We start from the raw sequence: 7,210 nt of genomic DNA, 5'->3' as shown, positions 1-7,210 counted from the left end.
AATAATAGCTCAATTCAAAAGTTAACAAAAAGATATTGAGGTTTTTGTTAATTCTATTAATTCGCTGTACATCTTGAATTAACTTGCAGTTTAGCTTAAATCTTCCAAGTTAGTTTATATGTGCATATATGAAAATGTAATTTTATGTGAATAACAGAAGATCTTTGGAGGAACGAGTAATGAGAAGGAAATAGAGGGAGTATAATCAAATATGTTAAATATATTATGGAATTGTCACTTCTGACAATTAATATCCATTAACAAAATAACTAAAAATTAATAAAGAACACTGCCTTCTAGTGTTCTTTAAGAGAGCCATGATCTGTCTTCTGAAAAAATAAACTCGTGTTAGATAAACATTTTTTACGCATAATTTATATTTTTGTCCAATTATTTAACTTAATGAATAAAAATTTATCGAATAAGATTCCATGACAAAACAATATAAAACAGTTACTTAGCAATTGTTTGAGAAAAAGTTATTTTCATGAGTTTTAGGAAACGGGATTGCTATTTCCCTACAAAGCAATGAATTAGTTTTACTAATCTATATTTGTAGTAAGCTTAGAGAACTTAATTGGCATGAAAAACAACTAACTCTACATCTTATTTCTTGAATGAGTGATATTTTAAACATTTTCTTTTATTCAAATAAATACTTAGGTTTATATTTCAAAATAAGTGCAATTTTATCTCATTTCAGAACTAGTACTTACCCTGCAATTAAATGTACTAGCATATTCAGGTATTTAAAAGCTAAATTTTTTATGTTTTATATGTAGCTCTACATATTCAGAATGACATGATTTTTTTATTCATAAATGTCTAACCTCAGATTTTTGCTTTATCAGTATAAATTGTCTCATGAGGTTGTAGTGAAAGCTCCAGTAACCAGAGTGGTCAAAACCATTTCCGGAATTCTAAATTTTAAATCAAATCATTTTTAAGCTTTGATAATATCATTTATTGTCTCTTCAGAGCAATTAAGCTAAAACAAATACTACTTTTTAAACATTTCACTCATATTGTAAAGAATATTAACATAGATCAAAAAGAGACTATTTCAGACTCACCATATTTGGTGATCTTAGTGGGAAGAATGTAGAGAGTAGAAGTTCCTTATACTCAATAAGTAGTTTTGGTTAAATTAAATCATATATCTGGATTTCCAATTTGGAAGTTAATCAAATGGAAACAGGAAAATAATAAAAAATACTTTGGGATCAACAGAAAAAGGTATTTGTGCATGTACCACAGTTGCTTTATTAGTTTGTAGTTGAACACTGGACTTCGATTTACATCTTGGCTGTTGTTGTGAATAATGTGAATAACAATGAACTACAGATATATTTATGAGTTACCCAGAGAGAAATAATCACGCGATTGGTGGGTCAGATGATATTTCAACTTTGGATGTCTTTAGAAAACTGAATACTACTTTCTACAATGAGAAAACTAACCTGTATTTTGACCAAGAGTGTAGAAAATTTCCTTTTCTCCACAGTGTCGCCAGCCAACATTATTACCTTTTGAGTTTATTTAAATGGCAGGTTTTTACTGTGTGCAGTACCCAAGACTGGCCTTAGACTCAAATCCTTTTACTCCATCCTCCAATCACTTGGAATTACGAGCCTTTACCACCACACCTGGTTCCTTGGATATTTTTGATGAGAGTTATAATAGTTAAGAAGTAATATCATAACAATTTTGAACTGCATTTCTCTAATGACTTCTGCTCACAAAGCATTAAGCCAGCATAGAAGTTGTATTAAATACAAATTTGTAAATCCACAGGCGATTTTCAGGGCTTTTTGGAAAATATGTCTATTCAGAACTTTTGTCCATTTTTAATCGTTTCTTATTAATCTGATCTTTAATCTCTCTATAGAAAATCAATAATTAATTCATAGTAGTAGAAAGGAAAAAGATTAAGCAGCTCCAAACATTTTTAAATTTTTATTAACATGATATTTTTTAAATCATTTTCTGTTAACGCTTGAGACTATATAACTCAATGTAGTTAGACCTTTTACAAGGCTATATATATTTTATTTATTTTTCTTTGATTGTTCTTTCTAATGGATACATGGCGAATTTCACTTGGTTTCTTTCAGTCTCATGTTCTTCAGATTTCAAACTGAAGAATAAATGGAAGGAAGCAAACAAAAAATATAGTTCCCCTCATCTGACGATGCCTCTACAAGAATGAGGAAAGTGTTCATCCTTCTAAGGACCTATGATAGACTATCAAAAAGACATTTTATTCTTCTAGGTCTTCCTTATCTTTGCGATGTAACTTAAATGATGTAAAACACAACATACTGCTCAGATACTTCCATGTTTTATCAGTTTTGCACATTTTCATATGGATTTCACCTCAGTCTACAACATTCCCTCATCGTTCTGTCCCTGATATTTTTACACTCTCATGACATAAGATAACCAGTTTGATTTACAGCATAAGAAGTTATACACCTGGCTTCCTTGGACACAGAGCATGGTCAGTAGATATTACTTCTGGTTGCTCACACTACATGTAATGGTTTCTGTACTACTTATCACATTCTTTTTAGTATTTTAAAAAGAATGGTGGCTAAACTCAAAGATCATTCATAGGTTTATGTTAAGTGTTTCACAAGTTTTATTCTCTTAATTCTTAAGATAACATTTGCTATAATGCTAATGTTATTACCATTGTAGTGTTGGGAAAAATTGTAGTTAAAGACAGTAAGTGCATGGCCCAAAGACACACACAGTGAGGAAGGAAATGAGTCAAAGTTTCCAAATGTCTTTCAGCAATACCAAAAAGGTGGGTAAAATCTCTCCATTCTTTATACTCTCAATTCAATATTCATATTGCCCAAGAAATAAGAGCGTAGCAAATATTGCCCATGGTGATTGTTTTCTGTCACATTTTGTCTTCAACACAGACTGCGTTGGTGACATTGGGATATCATGCACAGAACTGAGCTTATAAATTGATGTCCGAAAACAGCCAAATTTCTTCTGTCCCACAGTTCCAGTTTCTTTTTTAAAACGTACTAAAACTTTTAAATATCATCACTTTCTATCTTTTAACAATCCCCAAACAAATTAAATTATCATAAAATCACTCCAAAAGGCTTTCAAATTAGGAGATGATAAAACAGGCTCCCTTGAAGTAAATTTTCTTTTATTTTAAAAATTATTCTAAAAGCCTTGTTCTGGCTGGTCACACCTATAATCCTATCTACTCTGAATATTTGCTCAGGAGACTGAGATCTGTGGATAACACTTGGGCGCCAATCAGGGCCAAAAAAAAAACACGTCATGAAATTATTTTTCAAAAAGTTTAATGAATTAGCAAAGAGCCAGGAATTGAAATGTAGCTTATATTGTAGCTAGATAGTAAAAGCCTAGCAAGACCTTGAAGACCTGATTTTAAACTCTCAGCACGCCAATATACATGCATGGCGTGTGTTTGCACGCATGCATGTGTTTGATTGTGCGGTGCCGCACTCACTCTCACACACAAACACACACACACATTTATTCAAATTACCTTCATATCAGTGTTCTGCATTAATTTCTTTGTTAACAATATTATATGGGTAAAATATATGAAATAAACTCTTCCATCTCAGAGCATTTTATATGTTTTTTATTGTAATAATACTGTGAAGAGGGGTCACATTTACATGAACAAGGAAACTAGTATATTTCCTAACAATCATTGTTAACTCCTCCTTTGTATTTCCCCTACCATCCCTTCCCTCCCACCTCCACAAGTACACTCCCCTCACCCTTCCTTCCTACGCCTAAATTGTAAAGTTCATTTTTCAACATAGTGTCTTGTGCATCTCATTGTTACAATGGGTCAACCTGTACCCCTATTTGAGCATTTTTTCCCTTCCCCTCCCCAAATTAGAGAAGCATACATACAAGATGTAAGTGCACCAACTTCAAATACAGAGAAAACAGGGGTTATAGCATGGGGAGAAACATACAAAGAAACCAAAAAAATGACATCGCACATTATAAGTACGTTAGAAACAATAGCAAGAAACAAAAAAAACCGCTTGTGTCCCTACCTTGGGGTTCAATTTCTTTAACATCATCTTATCTGGATATATGCACATATCTTTTGAACTTTTCTGCTTATCCAAGACATATATTCGTTATTGAAAATAAGGGAAATCATGGGACCTATATTTATTTGGACTTGGCTTACTTTACACAATAATTTTTTTTCCAAGTCTTTCCATTTCCTATCAAATTGGGAGATGTCATTCTTTCTGATGGAGACATAGAATTCCATTGTGTATATATACCACATTTTCTTGATCCATTCATCTAATGGGGCATCCGGGTTGATTCCATATCTTAGCTATCGTAAATAATGTTGCAATAACCATAGTTGTGCTGGTAGTTTTAGTATGGTCTTGTTTATGATCATTTGGGTAAATCCCCAGAAGTGGGATTACTGTGTCATAGAGGAGTTTATGTGGAGTCTTTTGAGGAAACTCCATACTACTTTCCAAAGTAGTTGAACAAGTTTACACTCCCACCAAGAATGCAGTACGGTTCCCTTGTGGCCACATACCTTTCAGCATCTGTTGTAAAAAATATGGAACGCTCCACGAATTTTCATGTCATCCTTGCGCCTGGGGTGTGCTAATCTTCTCTGTATTGTTCCAATGTTAGTGTATGTGATGCTAAATTGAGCATAAAAGATTTTTTTATATAAAGTATAATTTTTATTGATTTTATTAAACTAGACAATTCAACAAAAAGTAAGTTCAAAAGAATTGTTGTGAAATTATAGAATCATGTATTTCTTACATAAGCACACATTTAAGAATAAAATCAAGATAGACATACCAAAAACAAAATAATTCTGGATATTTATTGTTCAAGAGATGTGTATGAGGAGGAATTCAATTATTCTATACAAGGCACCTGTCAAAATGAACATTGCAGAAAGTGTTAAGGTTTGTTAAAAGTTTTAATGTTTTAAATATGCTTACTTTGGGGATTTTGCTTATATATGCCAAAAAAAAGGACTATTTGGCAAGTATAAAACTTTTCTATAAAGTATTTAAGATTTATGGTAGCAGACATTAAGCATTAAGTATGTACATTTCAGAGTTTATGGAAACTTTATTAATGAGGAGTTGCAAAGTCTTTGTGTAAAGAAGCAGAGTGAAGAGTTAAGACTTTAACTACACAGTTTCTGTTAAAACTTTAGGGATTCCTTACTCTATTTGTTAGCAAGGAATAAATGATGATATAAGCCATAATGTACACATGTATGTTACTATTCACACACATACATATACACATGTATACATGCACACATGGAGAAAGACACATAATTACAGCCAACATAAGTTTCACCATTTGTTGAATATGCCTAAACGGAATACTTGGAACAATATGTGTCGAAGATGTATTTGTCTCTAAGAGTTCTTTTACCACTCCTCTTATCTCTTAAAACTGGTAGTTTTAGAGAGATTTGACTTACAAAATGCTGTACAAGTGATAGCAAGTCAATTGGGTATAAGTCATATGGTGTCTCCCTTCTTCTCACGGAATTCTTAGTCTTGTAGACACTCTCAACAACCAAAGTAGCAAGAGAATACCCTGGTAAAGAGTAAAGTTATAAGGCTTTAAATGGCATCTTTACTTCTTTAGTTAAGTTAATTCCTAGGTATTTTATTTTTTGTGGGGCTATTACAAATGGAGTTGCTTTCCTAATTTCAGCCACACTTTTCTCATTGTTGGCATACAGAAAAGCCATTGATTTTGGGGGGTTAATTTTATAACCTGCTACTTTGCCAAAGTTTTGAATCAGCTTGAGTAATTTGGGAGTGGAGTCTATGGGATTCTTTAAATACAAGATCATGTCATCTGCAAAGAGGGAGAGTTTTATTTCTTCTTTCCCTATTTGGATCCCCTTTATGTCTGCATCTTGTCTTATTGCTGTAGCTAGGCATTCTAATACTAGATTGAAGAGAAGTGGAGAGAGTGGGCATCCTTGTCTTGTTCCTGAGTTAAGAGGAAATGGCTTTAGTTTTTCACCATTGAGTATAATGCTGGCTGTAGGTTTGTCATATACAGCCTTTATTTTATTGAGGAATGTTCCATGGATTCCTAATTTTTCCAAAACCTTCATCATGAAAGAAGTACAAGTTGTCATGTCCAAAACGAGCTTTACAACGTTGGTGCGTGGGGGGGTGAAGGGGGGGGAAGGGGGGGAAGGGGGAGAAGGAGAAGGATTGGGATTAGGGGGGAGGGGGGAGGCTGGGAAGGGATGTGAAGGGTAAACAAAGGAGGAGGCTGCAATGCTTGGTAAGAAATGTACGCATTATCCTGCCCATGTAACTGTAACTCCTCTGTACAGTATGTTCACAAATAAAATTAAATTAAAATAAAAAAAATTAAAAAAAATTAAATGGCATTTTTACTTGAGCTCTTTTTCCAACAGCCAGCATGAATTCCTAGGCAGATGAGTGAATCCTCAGAAAACTGGACTCTACATATACATTTAACTAACCTATGTGAAAATTCCTATGAGAGAAATGCTGACTGAGGTCTTGCTGATTTCCTGGCCAAGAAAATAAGAAAAAAAAAGAAAGTATTTTTAATGTTTTAAAGTTTGAGAGTAATTTGTAACCTGTCAATAAATGTGTAGAACACAATTATACCAACTGACAAAAAAATGATGGCATTTCATTTATGTGCTCTTGGACTTGGCCAGTGATTTTAGATGTGTCTACAAAAGTAGAATCAGCATAAATCAGGCCAGCATTTCTTCATTTAAGATATGAGGAAAGGATACTGGTTGACCCATTGTAACAATGAGATATACAAGACACTCTATCAGAGGATGGGTGAAGGCGGGAGGTTGGGAGGAGTGAAGGGAAGGGATGGTAGGGTTAAAACAAAGGAGGGAGTAACAATGCTCATTAAGAAATGTACTCATTACCTTACTTATGTAACTGTAACCCCTTTGTACAGTATTTATAATAAAAATATGTATTAAAAAGATACAAGGAAAACTTGTGTCCATATATGAAGTGGTATTTGTCACTCAATATAAGTAAGGTATTGGTTTTAGGACCACAGGCTTATTACTTTGGATACTCAAAATCTCTACATGAACACAGTATATTATTTACATTAGAGCCTGCCCACAAGCTAGTGCAGTATAATTGCTATGAGAATTTTT

At 33.3% G+C, this 7,210-nt stretch overlaps 1 non-coding gene across 1 annotated transcript; it reads right to left on the bottom strand.

The window, feature by feature from the left end:
• Nucleotides 1-4,600: 4,600 nt before the first annotated feature.
• Nucleotides 4,601-4,707, bottom strand: LOC122117545. The gene has a single exon (XR_006149196.1). It is a non-coding gene; the product is annotated as a U6 spliceosomal RNA (small nuclear RNA).
• Between the last annotated feature and the right edge of the window lie 2,503 nt (nucleotides 4,708-7,210).

The sequence above is a fragment of the Dipodomys spectabilis genome, unplaced genomic scaffold (assembly GCF_019054845.1).
Source record: "Dipodomys spectabilis isolate Male_0828 unplaced genomic scaffold, ASM1905484v1 ptg000143l, whole genome shotgun sequence".
In the NCBI taxonomy this organism is placed as follows: domain Eukaryota; kingdom Metazoa; phylum Chordata; class Mammalia; order Rodentia; family Heteromyidae; genus Dipodomys; species Dipodomys spectabilis.
The sequence above is the reverse complement of the archived record's forward strand: the minus strand, read 5'-3'. Positions and strand labels throughout refer to the sequence as shown.